A 24,651-nucleotide genomic window follows, 5' to 3' on the forward strand; every position below is an offset into this window, starting at 1 on the left:
CGATCATCTTCCACCCAGCCACCACAAAATTAGGAAAACCGCTACAAAGTCTATGCACAGCATAGTGAATCCAGAAAGATTCACGCTGCAAAACGAAAAGTTTCTTACCTGTCGGTGTAGTTTTGCAGCTTGAAGATCTTTCTGGATTCACTAGCGAACCCACCCACCTCCGCCAGGAAGATGAGGCTGGAGGAAGAGGGGGTGAAATGGAAAAGATCAAAGAAAGGGAAACGTTCAGAAAATGGACAACAGGATTAAACAATCGCCTAGGGTAAAAAAAAAAAAAAAGAGGGGAAAAAGAACCCGAAGATGGCGCCCCAAAGGTGGGACTTCCGCAGGAAGCACGACGACGTCACGGAAGGTGCACCAAATGGTGGTCGTCGCCGCCCACCTGGGCTACAAAAAAAACAACAAAAAAAAAAAACAAAGAAAAGACTACGAATCCGGACCCAACCATAAGATCGCGGAATAATGCACAGCATAGTGAATCCAGAAAGATCTTCAAGCTGCAAAACTACACCGACAGGTAAGAAACTTTTCGTTTTGTGTGGAAATTAGCATCACTGAGCCTGGTGGTGGGATGGTTAAACCAGAGTCACACAACTACTCTTACTACGTCCTAGTAAAAAAACAGAGGGCAGATTGCATTACTTATAACCTATATCAGCTACTTCCACAAATGATAGGTTGAAGACATGTCCCACAGTATCCACTAATTTGTTCATGCCAGATCAGGATGTCAAACAATAGTTATGGGATGTTCTCTCCCATGAGTTAACCCCTTCGCTGCGGCGCGAATTCCGCTGCAGCGCTGGGGGGGTGCGGGGTGAGCGCGGCGCCGTCATGAGTCACGGGCGAGCTGTGCTCATGACGGCGTGGTTCCATCACGACTCCGCCCACTTGCATTGTTCGCCCGCACAGGCGGGGAATCAGTGCCGCGTGGGCGGAGCGGCCGCAACGGCCGCAGTTATGACGGAACCACGCCGTCATGAGCACACGCCGCCCGTGGCTCATGACGGCCATGGTTCCGCCATGAGCACGCAAGGGGTTAAAGCTAATTTGGAAACCAAAACAAATATTGCACTGGAGACTTCATTTTACCACTGGGTTCAGTCCATCAGGGCGCAGTGGTCTCAGTCAAGTGTTGCATGATGGAGTCAGGTTTACCCTTCTACGATGGTGCAGTGGCACATGTATATTTTATTATAGTAAGAACTCTTGAACTTTTCTTTCTCATAGCATTTTGATGGATTAGGACCTTTCTCAATTCCCATGAGCGGCACTGAACAGTGGATACAGACTAGACCCCTGTGTGTGTCCTTCTTTCAAGTCCCTATGACAAAAAGCTAATTTTGTTTCTAACTCCTCTTCAGCTGCCATGTCCCAATCCTGCTCAATATAGGATGTTCTTTTTAAAAGAGAGCTCACCGGGACAGTGCATAAGGGGCCATACCTAGAAAATAAACAGAATGAGTAAAGGTATTAAAACTGTCCAGCTCTGATTTTTATTTTAGTGGCACACAGGTGATACAGGAAGGTGCACAGCCAATGCGATGTTTTGGTACCCATGACTTCACCTCAGTGGTACACTGTCTTGATTGGCCCATCTGGGATGTAAAACCTGTGGATAACCTACTTCCATGGACACAGTAGTATACGGTCCTGCCTTCCTCTTTCCAATAGAGGATTCTGAAAGATGCCAACTTTGGTCTATTCACATCTCTCAAACCTTGGACGGAAACTCTCCTTTAGCACTTCTGTATTCAAGATCCACCACCAGGGGGCTCCATCGGTGTTGGGCTCTCTTATTGCTGCCCCCGCCCCAAGTGAGACATGGGTGGCCCATAATGGACATCCCAGATTAGCTCAGCGGTCTCAGAGACTCAGAGATGTAAGCTTCAAATGATTCAGGTACTGGTATTGACAACTTCTGGTCATTACCCTCGTTGTTTGATTCAAGTTCAAAGTTCAGAAACAACTTTATTTCGGTTCAAGGAACCATAAAAGTACACAATAGCAGCGTCTCAGTAAAATGAACATTACGTTGTGAATAAAAAACACGCAGGTCATTGCAGTGCAGAGACATTAAAATGAGTAAAAATCATGATACATCTGCGTGCAATAAAGCACAGAAAAGTACCTCCACTCTGATTCGTTGAACCAAGATAAATGCACAAATCATCTTAAACAAGTAATTTAAGATAAGTTAAAATCACAAAGCATCTGTTTTCAATAGGACACCTTAGAGTAACTGTGCTGTTACAACATCCTGAGGGGCAAAAACCTCAGAGAAAAACTAAAACTAAAAATAATCTCTAAGAGCGTCCGCTATGCCGACAGTGGTATCTAGCAGCGCTCATTGGATCGGGGGTGCTCAAGCGCTATCTAATGAGGGTAAACATAAAGTGCAGGTTCATGTAATAAAAGGTCTCCAAAATCCTTAAAACATTATGTCATTAGAGTTCACCCATGAGGTGAGATGTTTGACCCAATCTTGTCTCTTATATATGAACATTGCAATGAATATAAAATGGTCCACCTGCTCTCTGACTGGCAGATTCTCCGGGCTCTTTGACGGTTATCAATCACGAGGAGCTGACAGGGAGGCACAATCCAGGGAGCATGCTGGGCAGCTTATGCATGGCAAAAAAAAATAACATGTTGTTCGTTTTCCACAGATTGTCAACCCATAGGACATAGGTTGTTTGAATACCGTTGTTTTTGCTCCTTCAGGATGTGAACAAAGCAATTGGCAAGGTCCCCGGCCTAAACTTAATCAACAGGGCTCTAGTGCGTGAAAAGCAGGGCTCTAGTGCGTGAAAAACAGGGCTCTAGTGCGTGGGGCAGTCACAAAATCCTTAAATTCCTCGAATTTTTACGCACATATATGGGACAAGTATTAGTCAGTCAATCTACCAGAGGGTACAGCCGATATTCTGTTACAAACAACAGCATTCCAATAGGACGATTTGTCTGTTTATCTGTTTATCTAGCACCTTTAGGTAGAGAGGTGGGGTTTTGCCAATAGTCAGTTAACCCCAGCCCGGTCAATGAGGTTTTACATGGGCGACCCAGGGAATCATGGAAGCTGTGCGATTGGCCGCTATCTCCTGGAGGTGGTCTTTGTACGGGGCCAGATCCTCTGCCGTCCAGAGCCTTTATCCACTATAATATTGGTTTTAAAGAGGCTGCTTCTGAGATTTGTCTGAGATTTAGGAAAAACACCAGTAGTCATAGTGGGGTGCTTTGCGTTAGCCTCAGCAAGGATTTGATAAAGGCATTTTCGGTTCTATCAAGCAGGTCAAGGTTACAGCAGCCCCACAATCGGGCCCCATATAGAGCTGCCCCACACGCCTGGGCCCCGTACATCTCTAGAGCAGTAGAACATGGATACGCATCTGCCCCTTTGGCAAATCGTACTATGGATCCATCTCTATGTTTAAGGGTCAGTGGGCTTTTATCAATCTAAGCCATCCAATTATGAGACTCATTGAGTCTCACACCAAGATACTCAAATTTGTGGACACTTTCGAGGCTATCACCCTCTAGGACTATCCTCCCCACTGATTTTCTTCCAATGCCTGAAAACTATGAATGTTGCTTTAGGTAATGTTTGTTTTATATATTAAGTTGCTTTAATTCACTGATAGGCACTGTGAGAAACTCGCAGGGCCTTCGGTCTCAACTCCAGAGCTCTCAATTGTGGTCCATTATAAACACAGTTTAAAACGGACCACGATTTAGAGCTTTGGCCTTGGCCCTAAAGGCACTGCTGGTTTTTATTAGTGCCCGCCAGTGTGCCTGTCGCCCTACCTGTATTAATTGCAGCTGGCTACCACTGCTGCCATGTGCTATGGGTGGGACTGTCTTGTATAGGCACCCTGTATTGCCTTGGCCCTGATGATGTCTGTGCTGAGTGCGTGCAATATGATCGCTGTGCACCATGGGAATTGTAGTTTCTACTTCTGCTTACAATACGAATACCGTTCGCATTGAGTAACACCCCTATCTCATCATTCTTTACCGCCCCCATCTCCGCCACCCTTCCTGTACTGTTTGGGACATCGTCGCATACCTCTCTGAATAGATAGAAGCCTTTATCCGGATATCAGATAACGCCTCTGGCAGTATTCATGGCGTTGAAGTGCTTTGCGGCATATCAGCAACAACCGGCTGGAAACCCAGCGATAATCTCACGTAGTGTGGCGTTAGCTTGCTGATAGGGGCTCACAAACTTAGCCATGATATCCACCTTCCATAGGATATCATGGCTAAGTCAGTCCTGAAGCAGGCGTAAGGAAAGTAGCGATAACAGGGGTTATCGCTACTTTTCCTGCCGCTATGCTTCTTAGCGTGGGGCTTGATGATAGGAGAAATGTCGCTTAGCGACATTTCTCCTGTCATGTTTGGTCAGGAACGCCCACTTTGCATCTCATTAGAGATGCAAAGCTGGGCGTTAGGAATCCCGACGCTAAAGCAAGGTTTCACGCGTTAGCGTGGCCATGCTAATTAGGCGATAAAATTATTTCGAAAACGGCCGCAAAAGCGGCGATAATTTTTTATCGCCAGCTTGTAAATATGCCCCTTTGTTCATTTGGCGGCTGTAGCAGTTACATCTGCTTTCTCCTGCTAGAAGTATGGCAGTCAGATGGGACCTGAGTGTTGTTCGCTCCCACCTAATACACAAGATATTTGAACCAATGGCGTCCTGTGACATGAACCCACTTCTTTTTTAAACAGTGTTTTTGATTCCAATGAACTCCAAGGCACAAGATACTTAGGACATCCTTCCTTTGTCCTCAGTTTGTTGACTGAATTTCACTTTTATCATGAACTTATTGTCCTTGTATTTTTTCTGCATTATCACCCTCCCCTCGCTTTAAAGGTGCTCCCATGTTTTAATATTAGACAAGCTCTTAAATTTCGTCTGGGTAGGACCAGTGATATGGATTCCAGTGACCGGATTTTTGTCATCTATGGATGGTGTTACAGATGCAGACATGCAGGCATCTGAGACCACACACTCTAAGGTAGACCTCACCCCTTCATCTCCTGTTACAAATGACACCCCTTCAATTGAATGCCTGTGCATAGTAGACCAAAGCCCAGCTGCAGTTGTTGACTGTTAGACCTGTCAGCCCTTTGGGTGGTCCCTCCTCATCATTATTTATTTTGTCCCACTTTTGCCTCAAACCCTGTTTGAATTTTTCCTTTTTGGGAACCACCAGACTTTTTAGTGTTGCTGCAGATTCAGGGAGCCATTTTACCTACCCCTGAAACTTCTGTCTGAGGGCCTGAAGCACAAAATGGTGGCCACCTGTGACATCACCAGCATCCACTGGAACCTGCTAGCACCTTCCAGAACATTCCAGAACCCTGTGACAGTTGGAGGCGGTTTAGAATGTTGGGAAACTAAGACAGAGAGTTGGCAGTTGGAGCTGGCAGTTGGCACCTGACTGGTGAAGAGTGAGCAGCAGAAACCTGAAGGAGGAAGGAGTGAGGCAGCAGGGGTGGAAACTTGTGCCTGGAGTGGGGTCCATAAACCCACCCGTGATACTAGTCCCTACTGACTGAGCCCAGCCTGGAGCCCTGTGTGGGAAGAAGCAAGGAAAACCATCCTAAGGACCTGGACAGCAGGAACAGGCCTTAGAAGTCAAGAAAGCAAGTACCTGACCTGGAAACTGGTTTCCCTGGAGTCCGACGTCGAGTAGCCTGAGACCCGGAGCCCGAGGTGGAGAAGCGGCGCCGACTGGAAAGCGGACGTCATGCCCGGAGCCGCCAGAGGTCGAGAGAGGGCGCCGTCAGAGGTCGTGAGGAGTACCAGAGGTCGAGGAGGAAGTCACCCGAGGTCGAGTGAGCGGCGTCATCGGAGGAGTGAAGTCCGCCCTCCGGAGTCGTCGGAGACCGAGGTGAGGTGTACCGGAGGTCGGGAGTGAGGATCGCACTCCGGAGTCGCCGGAACCTGTGAGAATCGGGCCGGAGGTCGGGAGTGGAGGTCGCACTCCGGAGTCGCCGGAAACCTAAGGAGAGGAGCACCGGAGGTCGGGGGTGGAGATCGCACTCCGGAGCCGCCGGAAGTCGACATCGAGCCAAGGCCGGCCGACGTCATCGAATCCGAGGTCGCCATCGGACCGGAGCCGCCCGAGGTCGACATCGAGTAAAGACTGCCCGACGCCATCGAATCGGAGGTCGAGATCGAACCGAGGCCGCTGACATCGAGACCGGAGCCGCCTACCGGCGTCGTCAAAGAACTGACATTGTGCCGAGGCCGCCGACATCGAACTGGAACCGCCTCACGGCGTCGACACGACTCCAGCGGCGTCGGAGCATCAGAAAAAGGGCAGTAAGTGGAGTAGAGGGCGCCTAAGGCCCTGTGGAGACCTGAGAGACTGCTCTAAGGGGCTAGGGAGGTGCTGGAACCAACCTGACTGTGCCAGGGGGTGAGCGGAGACTAATTTAGAGGGGTTGTGTGGAGTGAGAGAGCCAGGTCTCTGGGATTCCCCCCTTGATCTACCTCAGTTTAGGCCTCAGCCTTGTCCAAGCCAGGGAGTAGACACCCTCAAGCCTTCCACATCCCCACAAGCTGTGCCTGGGCCAAATCAGCCCTTAGGAATTCAAATGTGATCTGATTCTATGAGTGTCACTGTCAGCTTTTAAGTATTTATTAGGGGCACTGTATTTATTGTATTTAACCTATTTATTGCTTCACTGTATTTATTGGTCCACAGTATTTATTGATGCACAATATTTATTGGTTTACAGTATTTATTGCCTCAGAATATTTAATTGCCTGTATGTATTGCACTTTTATTTATGCCTTCAGTATTTATGATCACCCCTATTTATTGAATCATTAAGCCAGTATTTATTTGACCTGCACTATCTAAAAAGTTTGTATATTGTGATTGTTATTTATTTTATCCAATCAGCAACTAAGAGAAAAAGAAGATAAAGAAAGATATTTTCATAATTTTTACGGTGTAGAGTCGTTTTTGGAACGGATGCACGCATGGTTATTGTTTGGGTATGTCGTATGCTTAGCACGGAGCCTGATTCCTGACCACTCGAGCCAAGCTACCACAGTGTGTCCGGTAGACCACCACCACCCTTTCAGAGTGGGAGTGTGGTTTTCCAACATAAATTGGTGTTCAGTGGTGGGATAGAGCTGTGCCTACGTATACTCAACAATAACTGTGGGTAGTCCATAGGCCTACACCGGGAGTTTTCTCAAAGCGGCCTTCCTAATTGTGGGTTTTTGTTTTTTCCAAATTTACTCTGGTGGTGGGAGGAGGTATTATTAAAGGTACCCCCCTGCATAGTTACTGCACAAAACCTGTCCTCTAACCTGAGTGGGCGAGATGGAATTTGTACTAGAAAATCTAGAAACGTACACTGTGGCCCAACTCAGGGAGTTTTGCCAGCGGGAGGGGGTGTACTGTCCCCCAGGAGCAAAGAAGGGTGCACTCCAAACCAGCTTAAGGGCTTGGGGGGAGGCACGCCGAGAAAGCAAGGCTGAGGAGGAGGACAGGGATAGAGAGCCTGACACCGAGGGGGCTGAGATGTACCAACCTGAGGTGGGGAACCTGTCAGCGGGGCCCGGAACCATTTCTAGGAAGGGCAGCAGTGCCTCTAGCGGTGGCTTGTCTGAAGTGGAGTTAACAGACCGGAGGGAGAAAAGACAGCTCACATGGGACTTAGCAAGGCTGGAGAAGGAGAAGGAGGAGCAGAGGATGGCCCATGAATTACGACTGAAAGAAATAGATCTTCAGATCCTGAGAATCGGGGCACAACCTGTTCCTAATGGTGGCAGCCAAACCCAAGAGATCACCAGGGAACCTAAACCATACCTGCCAAAGGACATAGTAGCTAGCTATGGAGTGGGCGACGATATCGCCAAGTGGCTAGCGGCCTATGAGGTCTCGTTGAGGGCCCATGGGGTTCCAGAGAAGTACTGGGGAGGGGGATTGTACAAGTACATGCCTCCAGCTGGTAGGGATGCTTTATTGGCCCTCGAAGAGGATGAGCAGACCCACTACCCCACCATGAAACTGGCGCTCATAAGGAAGTTTGGACTAACACCCGAAAAGTACAGACAGAAGTTCAGGGGTAGTCACAAACTGGGCACACAGAATTGGGTGGACTTCCTGGACTATGCAAAGAAGGCACTGGAAGGTTGGATTCAGGGCAGTGAAGTGAGGAACTACGAGGGGTTGTTTGACCTAGTACTGAAGGAACACCTGCTCGAGAAATGTTTCCCTGAACTGCGGCAACACCTGGTGGATAGCAAGCTGACCAGTCCCCGGAAGCTTGCTGAGGAGGCGGACATTTGGGCTAGTACCCGGGTGTCCACAAGGGGGACTGGAGGGGATACTCAAAAGGCCGGACAGGGCGCCCCCCAGAAGAAAGAGGGGGGGGAAAAGAAAAAGGAGTTCTCCAAAGGCCCCCAAGATAACTTCCAAGGGAAGGGAACGGGATTCACCCCTAGGGCTAACCCACCCAGAAACCCTAATCCTGGCCAGAGTCAGCAGCCAAGGGTTGTCCATTGCTATGAGTGCGGTGGCGTTGGACACTATAAAGGAGATCCGAAGTGCTTGAAACGACCACCCCCTCCCACTGGAGGAAAGACCCCCGGAGTAGCTAGTGTAGTGCTCGGGGAGGAGATGCCCTTAACTAAGGGAAGGGAGTGGGCGGGTGTCACTTTAGTGTCCCTGGGAGAACGGGAGATGGTTCCTAAGATCCAGGTGCCCGCAAATACCGCAAAGTATGGGCAGTGGGTCACCATCAACGGCCAAAGAGGGGAGGCTCTGAGAGACACAGGAGCCAGTATGACTATGGTGCGTAGCCAACTGGTGTCTCCAGAGCAGGTAATTCCCGATGTACTCCACCCAGCCGCGATGGCTGACGGCAGAACAGGCCACTATCCAGTGGCCGAGGTTCCCTTTGAATGGGGGGGGGTTGCAGGTTCACTTCGAGTTGCCGTAAGCCCTGCCGTGCCAGTCGATTGTCTGCTGGGGAATGACATGGAGCACAATGCTTGGAAGGAGGTGGAATACCGGACTCACACCGAGATGCTGGGTACACCTGACTGGGCCTGTGTTAGCACAAGGTCCGCGACTACCCGAAGAGGGAGTTCGTTTCGGCTGGAGCCTGGAACAAAGGCCCAGCCAGCTGCCAGTCAAGGGAAGAACCGAGGACAGGAGAAGCCTGCCTCGGCGTCCCCACCCCGTAGGACGGATAGGCCACTGGAGGTGGTGGACCAGGAGTCTGCGGTGGGGGACGTTACCAACCTGGAGGACCTACCCATCCCGGCCGAGTGGCACGTGGAGGGAGGCCCGTCCAGGGAGGAATTCTGCCAGGGCCAGAGGGAGTGCCCTACCCTTGAGGGGCTGAGGCGACAGGCCGAAGCCCAGGCAGCAGGGAACGTTGAAGGGAACTACAGTGTTTACTGGGAGGATGGCCTCCTCTACAGTGATCCCAAGGCACCCCTACACGGATCGTCACGAGCCTTGGTAGTCCCTCAACGTTATCGAGCCTTCCTTCTGGAGTTGGCTCACGAGATACCATTGGCAGGACACCTGGGGCAAGACAAGACCTTCGCCCGTCTTGTCCCACACTTTTATTGGCCTCAGATGAAAGTGTCGTCCGATACCTACTGCCGGACATGTGTGTCTTGCCAAGCCAGTGGGAAAACAGGGGTGAAGCTGAAAGCTCCCCTGGAACCACTTCCTGTCGTTAGCACCCCCTTTGAAAGGGTGGGCATCGACATTGTGGGTCCATTGGATCCGCCGACTACAGCTGGTCACAGGTTTATCCTGGTTCTGGTGGATCATGCCACACGGTACCCAGAGGCAATACCTCTGAGGACCATAACAGCACCTGTTGTGGCTAGGGCCCTAATGGGAATCTTTACCCGAGTGGGTTTTCCCAAGGAAGTTGTGTCCGACAGGGGGACCAACTTCATGTCAGCGTACATGCGGGCGATGTGGAAGGAGTGTGGAGTGACATACCGGTTCACCACTCCTTACCACCCCCAGACCAATGGTCTGGTGGAGAGCTTTAACAAAACCTTGAAGGGCATGATCAGAAGTCTGCCCGAAAGCCTGCGGAGGAAATGGGACGTCCTCCTACCCTGTTTACTCTTTTCTTACAGGGAAGTGCCACAGAAGGGAGTGGGCTTCAGCCCCTTTGAGCTTCTGTATGGGCACCCTGTACGTGGACCTCTCAACCTGGTGAGAGACGGATGGGAAAGAACTCCCAGAAAGCTTCCCCAGGATGTGGTGAGCTACATGCTGGCCTTCCGGAGCCAAATGGCTAAGTTGTGGAAGCAAGCTTCTGACAACTTGGAAGCCAGCCAAGCAGTAATGAAGGCGTGGTATGACCACAACGCTCACCCGGTGGAGTTGGAGCCTGGCCAGAAGGTGTGGGTGATCGAACCAGGAGAGCTTAGTGCCCTCCAGGATCGCTGGTCAGGACCCTTTGAGGTGTTGGAGAAGAAGGGTAAGGCTACCTACTTGGTGGACCTGAAGACCCCTCGTCAGCCCCTGCGGGTGCTGCATGCCAACCGCCTCAAACCCCACCACGAGAGGCCCGAAGTCATCTTGATGATGGTGACTGACGGAGGAGAGGACGTGGAAAGCGAGCCTCTCCCTGATTTGTTTGCGTCTCAAGAAAAGGATGGGTCGGTGGAGGGAGTGATTCTCTCCCCATCTCTAACTCCTGAACAGCAGGAGGACTGTCGCCAGGTCCTTGGGCAGTACTCTTCGTTGTTCTCCCTTGTCCCGGGTAGGACTCACCTGTGCGTCCATGACGTGGACACAGGAGACAGCCCACCTGTGAAGTCCAAGATCTACCGGATGTCAGACAAGGTGAAGGCCAGCATTCATAGTGAAGTCACTAAGATGCTGGAGCTAGGAGTGATCGAACCTTCTAGCAGCCCCTGGTCCAGTCCGGTGGTGTTAGTACCAAAAGCTGCACCACCGGGTGCCCAACCAGAACTGAGGTTCTGTGTGGACTATCGGGGACTGAATTCAGTGACCAAAACTGATGCTCATCCGATCCCTAGGGCGGATGAATTGATTGACCGGCTGGGAGCTGCCCAATATCTAAGTACCTTTGACCTTACTTCAGGGTACTGGCAGATCTCTTTGACTGATGGAGCAAGGGAAAGGTCAGCCTTCTCCACGCCCAATGGCCACTACCAGTTCTGTGTGATGCCCTTTGGGCTCAAGAACGCACCTGCCACGTTTCAGCGCCTGGTAAACCAGATCCTCACCGGAATGGAGAGTTTCTCTGCTGCTTATCTGGATGACATAGCCGTCTTCAGTAACAGCTGGGAGGATCACTTGCGTCACCTGCAAGCTGTTCTCCAGGCCCTGAGTCAAGCTGGATTGACGATCAAGGCCAGCAAGTGCCAGATCGGGCAGGGGTCGGTAGTGTACCTTGGACACTTGGTGGGTAGGGGAGCGGTGCAACCCCTCCAGGCGAAGATCGAGGCCATCATGGCCTGGGAACCCCCCAAGACACAGACTGAGGTCTGAGCATTTTTGGGTCTCACGGGATACTACCGCCGCTTCGTGAAGGGGTACGGAACCATCGTAGCCCCCCTCACGGAGCTCACGTCCAAGAAACAACCTCGACGGGTAGTCTGGACGGAGGCTTGTCAGCAAGCCTTTGAGAGATTGAAGAAAGCCATGTGCGAGGCCCCGGTCTTAAGGGCCCCAGACTTTTCCAAGGAGTTCATTGTCCAGACAGATGCATCAGAACATGGCATTGGGGCAGTGTTATCGCAACTCAACGAAGAGGGTCTGGATCAACCCGTGGTCTTCCTATCCCGGAGACTACTTCCCAGGGAACAGAAGTGGAGTGCAATAGAGCGTGAAGCCTTTGCAGTGGTATGGGCTCTGAAGAAGTTGCGGCCATACTTGTTTGGCTCGCACTTCCTGGTTCAGACCGACCACAGACCCCTTCGTTGGCTGATGCAAATGAAGGGGGAGAATCCCAAGTTGTTGAGGTGGTCTATTGCCCTACAGGGAATGGACTTTCAGGTGGAACATCGGCCTGGAGTGGACCACGCCAATGCAGACGATCTCTCAAGGTATTTCCGCCTTAGTGATGAGAACTCCCAAGGGGTTGGGTAGCTCTCCCCACTTTCAGCTGGGGGGGACGCGTGTTAGACCTGTCAGCCCTTTGGGTGGTCCCTCCTCATCATTATTTATTTTGTCCCACTTTTGCCTCAAACCCTGTTTGAATTTTTCCTTTTTGGGAACCACCAGACTTTTTAGTGTTGCTGCAGATTCAGGGAGCCATTTTACCTACCCCTGAAACTTCTGTCTGAGGTCCTGAAGCACAAAATGGTGGCCACCTGTGACATCACCAGCATCCACTGGAACCTGCTAGCACCTTCCAGAACATTCCAGAACCCTGTGACAGTTGGAGGCGGTTTAGAATGTTGGGAAGCTAAGACAGAGAGTTGGCAGTTGGAGCTGGCAGTTGGCACCTGACTGGTGAAGAGTGAGCAGCAGAAACCTGAAGGAGGAAGGAGTGAGGCAGCAGGGGTGGAAACTTGTGCCTGGAGTGGGGTCCATAAACCCACCCGTGATACTAGTCCCTACTGACTGAGCCCAGCCTGGAGCCCTGTGTGGGAAGAAGCAAGGAAAACCATCCTAAGGACCTGGACAGCAGGAACAGGCCTTAGAAGTCAAGAAAGCAAGTACCTGACCTGGAAACTGGTTTCCCTGGAGTCCGACGTCGAGTAGCCTGAGACCCGGAGCCCGAGGTGGAGAAGCGGCGCCGACTGGAAAGCGGACGTCGTGCCCGGAGCCGCCAGAGGTCGAGAGAGGGCGCCGTCAGAGGTCGTGAGGAGTACCAGAGGTCGAGGAGGAAGTCACCCGAGGTCGAGTGAGCGGCGTCATCGGAGGAGTGAAGTCCGCCCTCCGGAGTCGTCGGAGACCGAGGTGAGGTGTACCGGAGGTCGGGAGTGAGGATCGCACTCCGGAGTCGCCGGAACCTGTGAGAATCGGGCCGGAGGTCGGGAGTGGAGGTCGCACTCCGGAGTCGCCGGAAACCTAAGGAGAGGAGCACCGGAGGTCGGGGGTGGAGATCGCACTCCGGAGCCGCCGGAAGTCGACATCGAGCCAAGGCCGGCCGACGTCATCGAATCCGAGGTCGCCATCGGACCAGAGCCGCCCGAGGTCGACATCGAGTAAAGACTGCCCGACGCCATCGAATCGGAGGTCGAGATCGAACCGAGGCCGCTGACATCGAGACCGGAGCCGCCTACCGGCGTCGTCAAAGAACTGACATTGTGCCGAGGCCGCCGACATCGAACTGGAACCGCCTCACGGCGTCGACACGACTCCAGCGGCGTCGGAGCATCAGAAAAAGGGCAGTAAGTGGAGTAGAGGGCGCCTAAGGCCCTGTGGAGACCTGAGAGACTGCTCTAAGGGGCTAGGGAGGTGCTGGAACCAACCTGACTGTGCCAGGGGGTGAGCTGAGACTAATTTAGAGGGGTTGTGTGGAGTGAGAGAGCCAGGTCTCTGGGATTCCCCCCTTGATCTACCTCAGTTTAGGCCTCAGCCTTGTCCAAGCCAGGGAGTAGACACCCTCAAGCCTTCCACATCCCCACAAGCTGTGCCTGGGCCAAATCAGCCCTTAGGAATTCAAATGTGATCTGATTCTATGAGTGTCACTGTCAGCTTTTAAGTATTTATTAGGGGCACTGTATTTATTGTATTTAACCTATTTATTGCTTCACTGTATTTATTGGTCCACAGTATTTATTGATGCACAATATTTATTGGTTTACAGTATTTATTGCCTCAGAATATTTAATTGCCTGTATGTATTGCACTTTTATTTATGCCTTCAGTATTTATGATCACCCCTATTTATTGAATCATTAAGCCAGTATTTATTTGACCTGCACTATCTAAAAAGTTTGTATATTGTGATTGTTATTTATTTTATCCAATCAGCAACTAAGAGAAAAAGAAGATAAAGAAAGATATTTTCATAATTTTTACGGTGTAGAGTCGTTTTTGGAACGGATGCACGCATGGTTATTGTTTGGGTATGTCGTATGCTTAGCACGGAGCCTGATTCCTGACCACTCGAGCCAAGCTACCACAGTGTGTCCGGTAGACCACCACCACCCTTTCAGAGTGGGAGTGTGGTTTTCCAACATTGACCTTCTGCAGGTTTGTGGAATTCAGGAATATCCTCTGAGCTACTATTATGGTCACTCAGCATGGATTCTGCAGATGCTGTGCTCTCTATGCGTCATCATGAGTCAATGAGCACTTTGGCTGAGAGGGTTTAACTTGTTTGCATAAAACACGTGCCGCCTCGTGGGTTCTCCTTCTCACTTGATTCTGTTCTCTTACTTTGTCATATAATCTATTCAGAGGACGTGGAATAGGTGAAGTACATGGTAATGGAGCAAGTAACTCCGTTACTTTTAATCATTAGAGAGTCTCTCCTATTTCCTACATACTTTCGCCTTGGGGTGGTACAGCGTAGATGTTTCGCAGGGTTATAAGTCGCCCCACCAACCCCCACTAACAGGGGGCATGGGCATTCGGTCCCATAAGGTCTCGGCTTCACCATTGTACTCAGCAGAAAGGCAGAGAGATGACGTCTCGTGGCTGATGATGTATTTAGCTTCCTCAACTCTGCTCCCTGCTGTCAAAATGAAAGGCCTCTCACTTCAGTTCGCCGTGAAATACATTTACGTAACCTTTTACGTAGTCTTTTAAGCAAGCATATAAAAATACATTTCCGTTAATACAAATATTTTCCTATTGAAAAATCCACTAGCGATATATTGTATTTAAACTAATTGCCCGGTGAGTCATAACTCCTGTCCCAGTCTGATTTTGTTTAAAAATAACTTAGCTTTAAGAAAATTGTGATTTGACTATTAATGAACACAATTTCCTCTCTCTTTGTAAGGGTTTTGCTTTCTCCCCAAATCAATGAGTGTGGTTTTGATAATGTATCTTTTCAGGATAATTACAACGCATTTACTCGATACTGCACGCTGCAGTACAAGTCAATACCGAAAGAACAGTGTGAGGCGTCAGGAAGAGTGTTTTCTAAAAAGCCCGGGCTGGCTGAAGGTGTAAATTAAGACACGGGACCAATTAGTGATTATTCAGACAGGAGTCATTTATCATCTTAATATGCCTTTCAGTCTGCTGAAATGGCAGGACTTTGAAGTACAAACTGTCGCACCACCTCGTTCACCCATTGTTATATCCTGCTAATGTTAATCCAATGCTATTCTACCACAAGTGGAATGTTAATGTGATGATGCTGTCAGAATGTTGGGGATCTGTCAGTGAAGGGACAGTTGACTGGGCTGAGCTGCCATCCTCCCCCCTGCCAGTCTCTCCAGAATAGATACACCTCCTTACACAAGCAAGCAGCATCCTTTTCTTCGCTTTCCTGCTGCAAAAATGTTTTCTAGGGAAATCAGAGGTGGGATATGGTTTTTGGGATATTGCTCTCTATTGGTCTGCGCACGTCTACTGTAAAAGAAAGAGAACTCTTGTTAGTTGTTTTAAAAAGATAATTGACACCATTAGCACGTTCTAATGTGCAACTAGGATAAACTGGATTTTTGTAAGTGGTCAACAAGAATTTCCACAAGAGCATCTAGTCTAAGGGCTCTCTCGTGGAGTGGGCCATTGGAGAAAATGGTATCCTATTATGGGTTTTGAGTGGGCCGGGTCCTGCCGGTGCTCAGCACCGTCAGTTTTAAAAACCAGGTGCTGAGAGAGGTTCCTATCGAGCTCTCCATTTTTGCCCTCACCCTCAGGGTGAAAATAAATCTTAACTCTGCAGCAGTGCCACCCTTCACTGCCTTTGATGTAACTTCAAAGAGACTATTAAAGTTCTTTCGCTCTCATCATTTCAAAACTGAAGCATTTTCAGTGTTCTATAAAACGAAGGCATAGTTGTTGCTCATGTATAGGCAATTGACAACTGTTGGACCCGGCCTCGTAGAATGGCCCTCCGTGCCCCCGCACCACCGAAACCTGGTACATACAGCCCAAGCCCCCGGCCCCGCCGAACCTCCCCACCAGGACACACGCACCGACCCGGACATCCCCGTCCCTGGCCTCTCCCCTTTCGGCCACCCCGGGCCCGCGTGCCCACTTCATGCACCAAGATGGCCGCCCGGCCCCAGCGCGACCCGGGCATAGAGGCGCCACTCCGGCTGGAGGACATCCCGCTTCCAGGGGATGAGAGAGGGAGGAGCAGTTTCTATCGCACCTCTGAACTCCCCCGGGACGATGGGTTTCGATCGGCCCTCCGGCCTCCCTGAGGGCTGGCTCCACGCCTGCTGGGTGTCTGGGACTCCTCCCGACCCGGCCCTGAAAGAATCAAAAGACTATAGCAGGAAATCCCGACAAGCGACCCCCAGGTGACAAGACCCCTGCCTGCACAGACTCCGGACATCAAAGAGGGGTCGAACTATAACAAGGGGTGCTCTGGGGCTGTCCGGCAGATTCGACGCTGGAACAACGAGAGCCTGCTGACGTGGTCGCGGCTCCTGGAAGTGGAACTCACCTGAGCCCTTCTGAGTGACTCTCGGCTCCCTGAAGATCGTAAGACCTCCGAACTTGTACCTGAGCCCTGCTGAGTGACTCGCGGCTCCCTGAAGATCGTAAGACCTCCGAACTTGTACCTGAGCCCTGCTGAGTGACTCGCGGCTCCCTGAAGATCGTAAGACCTCCGAACTTGTACCTGAGCCCTGCTGAGTGACTCGCGGCTCCCTGAAGATCGTAAGACCTCCGAACTTGTACCTGAGCCCGCTGAGTGACTCGCGGCTTCCACAGACTCCACCGGTCCCGCCGGACCCCACGACAACCAGCCTACCCCCCAGCTCGAGGATTGTGCGCTGTGCGCCGGGTACGTCCCTCCTTTGAACCGTTACCAGAGACAGTCCCGCTACCCCCTACCTTTCCGAGACTCTTGAGCCCGTGCTCACCTTGTACATATTTGCAGTGATACCTGTTTGATAAAACTTGTTCTGAGAATACCCAGTGTGGTCCCTCTGTGTCGTGTGGTGCCAGAAGTACGATCCTAGTTGCGAGAGTCCTCCCCCTGGGGAATCTCCCGCCAGTGCCCGGCTACGATACTTTGAGGGTGGGTCTCAGGGTAGTCAGGACCCCTTTCCGGGCTCCTCTGAGGTCGCCGTCTAACATTGGTGGCAAGCGACGGGATTCGGGCCCATCACCTAGAGATCGTACAGTAAACGACGGACGCACGACCAACAAAGATGGCAGAAGGAAGCGCCACGAGCTCCGCAGAAACCAACGCCAACAGAGTGTTCCAGGTAGAGCATCTGGAAGAATACACACACAAAGAGCTAAAACAATTTTGCAAAGAACTTAAAATCGCTACCACTGGCCTCAACACTAAGGAAGACTTGCAGAAAGCACTGAAAACTTGGGTGGAGACCGGGGCCTCCCGCCCGGAAGGCACGGGGGAGCGCCCCAACGAAGCCGAACCCCCCCAAAGTGAAAGCAGTAGCAATCAGGTGCGAGGCATCGTACCAGACGGGGGCCTATCCCCGGAAGAGCTCGCGGACAGAGAGAGAAGCCGCAGTCATGAACTCGAGTTAGCCAAACTCAAAATCGAGGGCGAATTGAAGTTAGCGGAGAAGAAGCTAGCAGTAGAGCAAATGCGTGTACAAGGCGAACTGGAAGAAAAGAAGCTCCAACGGGAGCACGAAGGAAGAAAGCTCCAACTGGAGCACGAACGGAGCTTAAAGGAACTCGAGCTCAAGGCCCGAAATGAGGACGGGAGGCCCTCGGGGAACCGAGAGACGGCCCCCCCAGCGGGACAGAAGGTCCACATCCCCAAGGATGTGGTCAAAGAATATTATAAAAACGATGACATTCAGCAATGGTTTCGGGCCTACGAGGTCGCCATGACCTCCCATCGGATTCCACAGAAGTACTGGGGGGCGGGGTTGTGGGGACGGTTTCTGAGCGAAGGAAGGGACACCCTGCTCGACCTACCCCTCTCCCTGCAGACCTCCTACAGCCACATGAAAGAGGCTCTCCTCACAAGATATGGCCTCACCCCAGAAATGTACCGCCAACGGTTCCGGGACTGCAGGAAGATCCCGGGCACCACCTGGGTGGAGTATGTAAACTTTTTTAGTCTGGCCTTCGATGGGTGGGTCAAGGGCAGCAAAGTCACCACCCTTGCCGAACTCACTGACCTCATGTTATGGGAACATCTGGCTGCGAACTGCTTCGTAGAGCTACGTCAACATCTGCTGGATAGCAAACTCACAGATCCCCGGAAGCTGGCCGTGGAGGCCGACCGCTGGACCAACACCCGGGTCTCCCGGGGCATGGTAGGAGAGTACCCCCGAACCAGTCAGGGACCACCCCGCCAGAGAGGGGGAGGGAACCAGGGAGGGCCGAGGGAGTCCCAGCCTAGCCCCCCGAAGACACCACCTCCACCTTTCCCGGCGCCCCCCCCACCAGTAACAGGGCCCCCTGGGAGACGGGGACACCGGGTGACCGTCACATGTTTCCGCTGCCAGAAACCCGGGCACTACGCCAATGACCCAGAGTGCCCCATGGCCACCCAAGTCACCCCTGCGAGACAGATAGCCAACGTGGCCCTAGGGGAGGAGGTTGAGGAAGCCGAGAAGTGGGAACCAGCCGCGATGGCCCTAGTATCCCTGGGAGATAAGGAAATGATCCCTGGTAGCCTCCTACCGTCCAACACACAGAAATATGGGCAGCTCGTCAAGATCAATGGCCACCAGGTAGAGGCCCTGCGGGACACCGGGGCCAGTATCACCGGTGTCCTCAGGCACCTAGTTCCCGAGGAGCAGATCCTCCCCAATGTCTTTTGCCCCGTGATATCTTCAGACAATAGGGAAAGTATGTGTCAGGTGGCCCTGGTGCCATTTGAGTGGGGAGGGGTGATAGGTAAACTCAAGGTGGCCGTAAGAACCTCCCAGCCGGTCGACTGCCTCTTAGGGAACGACCTGGAGAGTTCTCCCTGGAAGCACGTAGAGCGCAAGGCCCACCTAGGAATGATGGGACTCCCCGAGTGGGTGTGTGCCACCACCCGATCTATGACAGCCCGACTCACTCCCCGGAGAGAAATCGAGAGCACCCCGGTCGAAGTAGCCAGCACCGTCCCCGCCGAGGGTCCTCCCGTTCCCCCATCGGAAGGGTCCGTCGCCGGCGACGAACCCGCACCATCCGACCCCGCCCCGGTCCCCGAGTTGGGGGACCTACCCGAGTTGGCCCATTGGCGCCACGAGGGCGGGCCCACCCGAGAAGAATTTTGCCAGGAACAAGCCACCTGTCCTTCCCTGGTCGGGCTGCGGCGCCAGGCCGAGGGCCAAGCCGCAGGTGACCAGACCGGAACGCACCGAATCTATTGGGAGAATAACGTCCTGTATAGTGAGCAGAAATCAGTGGAGCTGGGATCCGGACGGGTACTGGTGGTACCTCTCCGCTTCCGGGATTTCCTCCTGGGCTTAGCCCACGATGTCCCCCTCGCCGGTCACCTGGGTCAGGACAAGACCTACAGCCGTCTCGTGACCCATTTTTATTGGCCTAAGATGAAAGCAGCGGTAGAGGCCCACTGCAAGTCCTGCCCCACGTGCCAAGCCAGTGGGAAGAGTGGGGGGAAGCGCAAGGCTCCCCTCCAACCCTTCCCGGTCGTCAGTACCCCCTTCGAACGAGTCGGGATCGACATCGTGGGGCCACTGGACCCCCCCACCTCCCAAGGTCACCGTTTCATCTTGGTCCTAGTGGACCACGCCACCCGCTACCCAGAGGCTATTCCCCTACGCACCATTACGGCCCCCGTGGTGGGCCGGGCCCTGATGGGGATCTTCTCCAGGGTGGGTTTCCCCCGCGAGGTCGTGAGCGATCGCGGCACTAATTTTATATCCAGGTATATGACGTCCCTGTGGCAACAATGTGGGGTGTCCTATAAGTTCACCACCCCGTACCATCCCCAAGGGAACGGCCTAGTAGAGAGGTTTAATAGGACTTTGAAAGGGATGATCGCTGGCCTAGAAGAGCCCCTCCGGCGTAAGTGGGACGTCCTGCTCCCCTGCCTCTTGTTCGCTTACCGGGAGGTCCCCCAGAAGTCCTTAGGGTTCAGCCCGTTTGAATTACTCTATGGGCACCCCGTCCGAGGTCCCCTCAGTTTAGTTAAGGAAGGGTGGGAGGCAGCACCCCAGACTACCCCCCGAGATGTGTTCCAATATGTCCTGGCCCTCCGGAACCAGACCAGGAGGTTCCGAGAACTGGCCGAGGCCAACCTGGAGGCGAGTCAAGAAGAAATGAAGCGCTGGTACGACCAGAATGCTACTCTGGTCGAGTTCCAGCCGGGCCAGCAGGTGTGGGTCATGGCCCCCGTGAAGCCTGGCGCTCTCCAGGACCGATGGACTGGGCCCTACAAAGTGGTCGAGAAGAAGAGCCAAGTCACCTACTTGGTGGACGTCCAGTCGCCTCGGGGTCCCCTCCGGGTCCTGCACGTGAACCGCCTCAAGCCTCACTTCCAGCGGACAGAACTGAGCCTCCTGCTGGCCACCGATGACGGGGCCGAAGATGAGTCGGATCCCCTCCCGGACCTCCTGTGTATCAAGGAGCAGGATGGCTCCGTGGAAGGAGTGAACCTCTCCCCAGCCCTCACTGCCCAGCAACAAGCGGACTGCCGCCAGCTCCTAAGACAATTTTCTGACCTCTTCTCCCTGACCCCCCGGGTCACCAACTGGTGTGTTCATGATGTGGACACCGGGGACAGCCCGCCGGTGAGACACCGAGCCTACCGGGTTCCTGACCGGGTCCGGTCCTGCATTCAAGCGTAAGTCTCGAAGATGTTGACCCTGGGGGTGATCGAGCCCTCTGACAGTCCCTGGGCCAGCCCCGTGGTCCTGGTCCCGAAGGCAGCGGCCCCCGGTGTCGCCCCCGAGCTCCGATTCTGCGTGGACTACCGGGGGCTCAATGACGTTACCCGAGCCGATGCCCACCCCATTCCACGAGCCGACGAACTCATTGACCGACTAGGGGCAGCCCGGTTCCTCAGCACATTCGACCTCACCTGCGGATACTGGCAGATTGCGCTCACCGAAGGGGCCAAAGAGCGGTCCGCTTTCTCCACCCCCGATGGGCACTACCGCTTCCGCGTAATGCCCTTCGGGATGAAAAATGCCCCGGCCACTTTCCAGCGACTGGTGAATAGAGTCCTGGCCGGGCTAGAACAGTTCAGCGCGGCATACCTGGACGACATCGCTGTCTTCAGTTCAGAGTGGAGTGAGCACCTCCAGCACCTCCGAAGGGTGCTAATCGCCCTGCGCCAGGCAGGCCTCACAGTAAAAGCCAGCAAGTGCCAGATCGGGCAAGGATCCGTGGTCTACTTGGGGCACCATGTCGGGAGTGGCCAGGTCGCCCCGCTACAGCCAAAGATCGACGCCATCCTGGCCTGGGAACCACCCATCACCCAGACGGAGGTCCGAGCCTTTCTGGGACTCACGGGCTACTACCGAAGATTCATTCGGGGGTATGGCAGCCTTGTCGGCCCTCTCACAGAACTCACGTCTAAAAAAACAGCCAAAGAAAGTGCAGTGGACGGCTGCCTGCCAGGAAGCTTTCAATGCCCTAAAAAGGGCCATGTGTACTGCCCCCGTCCTCCAGGCTCCCGACTACGCCAAGGAGTTCATAGTCCAAACCGATGCCTCCGAGCATGGCATTGGGGCCGTCCTGTCCCAAGTAAATGACCAAGGCCTAGACCAGCCCGTCGCCTTCCTCAGTCGGCGGCTGTTGCCCCGAGAACAAAGATGGAGCACCATAGAGCGCGAAGCCTTTGCCGTGGTCTGGGCACTCAAAAAGCTACGACCCTACCTATTTGGCACCCATTTCAGAGTCCAGACTGACCATCGGCCCTTACGTTGGCTCATGCAGATGCGAGGAGAAAACCCCAAGCTACTGCGGTGGTCAATCTCCCTCCAGGGGATGGATTTCACCGTGGAACACCGCCCTGGTACGGACCACGCCAATGCTGACGGCCTCTCCCGGTTCTTCCGCCTCAGCGAAGAGAACCCCCCAAGCTGATGGGCAGTTCTCTCCGGCTTTCAGCTGGGGGGGACGCGTGTTGGACCCGGCCTCGTAGAATGGCCCTCCGTGCCCCCGCACCACCGAAACCTGGTACATACAGCCCAAGCCCCCGGCCCCGCCGAACCTCCCCACCAGGACACACGCACCGACCCGGACATCCCCGTCCCTGGCCTCTCCCCTTTCGGCCACCCCGGGCCCGCGTGCCCACTTCATGCACCAAGATGGCCGCCCGGCCCCAGCGCGACCCGGGCATAGAGGCGCCACTCCGGCTGGAGGACATCCCGCTTCCAGGGGATGAGAGAGGGAGGAGCAGTTTCTATCGCACCTCTGAACTCCCCCGGGACGATGGGTTTCGATCGGCCCTCCGGCCTCCCTGAGGGCTGGCTCCACGCCTGCTGGGTGTCTGGGACTCCTCCCGACCCGGCCCTGAAAGAATCAAAAGACTATAGCAGGAAATCCCGACAAGCGACCCCCAGGTGACAAGACCCCTGCCTGCACAGACTCCGGACATCAAAGAGGGGTCGAACTATAACAAGGGGTGCTCTGGGGCTGTCCGGCAGATTCGACGCTGGAACAACGAGAGCCTGCTGACGTGGTCGCGGCTCCTGGAACTGGAACTCACCTGAGCCCTGCTGAGTGACTCGCGGCTCCCTGAAGATCGTAAGACCTCCGAACTTGTACCTGAGCCCTGCTGAGTGACTCGCGGCTCCCTGAAGATCGTAAGACCTCCGAACTTGTACCTGAGCCCTGCTTAGTGACTCGCGGCTCCCTGAAGATCGTAAGACCTCCGAACTTGTACCTGAGCCCTGCTGAGTGACTCGCGGCTCCCTGAAGATCGTAAGACCTCCGAACTTGTACCTGAGCCCGCTGAGTGACTCGCGGCTTCCACAGACTCCACCGGTCCCGCCGGACCCCACGACAACCAGCCTACCCCCCAGCTCGAGGATTGTGCGCTGTGCGCCGGGTACGTCCCTCCTTTGAACCGTTACCAGAGCCAGTCCCGCTACCCCCTACCTTTCCGAGACTCTTGAGCCCGTGCTCACCTTGTACATATTTGCAGTGATACCTGTTTGATAAAACTTGTTCTGAGAATACCCAGTGTGGTCCCTCTGTGTCGTGTGGTGCCAGAAGTACGATCCTAGTTGCGAGAGTCCTCCCCCTGGGGAATCTCCCGCCAGTGCCCGGCTACGATACTTTGAGGGTGGGTCTCAGGGTAGTCAGGACCCCTTTCCGGGCTCCTCTGAGGTCGCCGTCTAACAACAACCATTGACAAAGTCAATAGTTCTGGCTTGTTATAGGCGTAATGTTACTTGCTGTATTATATATCTGGATACAATGACAAAAGCAGTAAAATACCAGTCTGCCCGGACACTATGCTGAGCACAGATTTTCAGTTTATGTGTTTTTAAGCCACGCCCTTAATTACATCGGCCACGCCCCTTAGAGAGACCCCGTCACCCCCTAGTTTTTTCATTTCACTTATAGCCCTGATTGTATGTATTTTTTATTAGTGGCCATAGGTGACCTACCTCAATGAGAACTGGGGACATTTTACAAGAGTCGGTTGCCTCAGAGAGGCTGGTGGCGCAGAGGACAAATTAGCTTCCTTGTCTGGCCGGCGCCTCTGACATGACACAGAAACTGTCATAGAGACAGTCACTTGTCATCCACATGTCTATGAAAGGCTGATATGACAGATTTAGTCCTGGGTCAGGAGGTCGGGCCGGTCACATGCCAGACTAGGAATGACGCTGCTTACTTCTTCAAGCAAGTGCAGCGCTCAATTAAATACAATGAAACCTGTTCCCTCATCTCGCCTGCAGGTGGCGCGTTACCCAGAGGTTGAAAATAACTCCTCTTCCCTCAAACAGCTAACTGTTCACATAGTGGTAAACCAAATTTGCTGAACCGAATCGTTGAGTCATAATTCCAAACTATTGTTAATTTGTTAAGGCGTTCCCACCCAAACATATCCTGTGCAATTCTGTGACAATCAAGATTTCAACATTTTCCCCAAACATCTCCCAATTTGCTCATGTTCAGATGGTTGATGACATGCTTGTACTCGCCCCCTGCTGTATGTTACGTGGCTTGCATTGGTTCCGTCATGCAATGTCCTTTTTCGACACCATTTGGTTTTAAAAATAGAATATGGTTTCACTCTGCGTAATTAGAGTGGTTTGAAAGTCCATAGGCAAAAGCTATCCATATATTCGGCAAGCGTTGAGAGAATAGCAAACCTTCAACTTAAATGCAGAGGGTTAATTTGTCGTCACGTCCCATGCTCCTTGGCGTCTTTCTAAGATTGGGTTTAGATCACTTGCACTTTCATCACGAGAGCATTTCATGCCCATCGCTGGTCTCCTTCAGAAAGGGTCACCGAGGCTGAGAGCAGACCAAAGCCACCACCAAGAAAGGTTTATGTAATTCAAGTACCTCAGAAACACCCGAAGGAATATAACCCACATTATGCCTAATGACTCTGCATGTTTCAAGATTTCTGGCTGGCTTCTTGAGAGTGGCCACTTTCAGAGATGTGAGC

At 52.9% G+C, this 24,651-nt stretch overlaps 1 protein-coding gene across 1 annotated transcript in view; it reads left to right on the plus strand.

Annotated features, from left to right (window-relative positions):
• Window positions 1-24,651, plus strand: part of TMEM268 (transmembrane protein 268) — a 184,202-nt gene that overhangs the window by 154,858 nt on the left and 4,693 nt on the right. The gene's annotated exons all lie outside the window — the stretch shown is intronic.

The sequence above is a fragment of the Triturus cristatus genome, chromosome 1_2 (assembly GCF_964204655.1).
Source record: "Triturus cristatus chromosome 1_2, aTriCri1.1, whole genome shotgun sequence".
In the NCBI taxonomy this organism is placed as follows: Eukaryota; Metazoa; Chordata; class Amphibia; order Caudata; family Salamandridae; genus Triturus; species Triturus cristatus.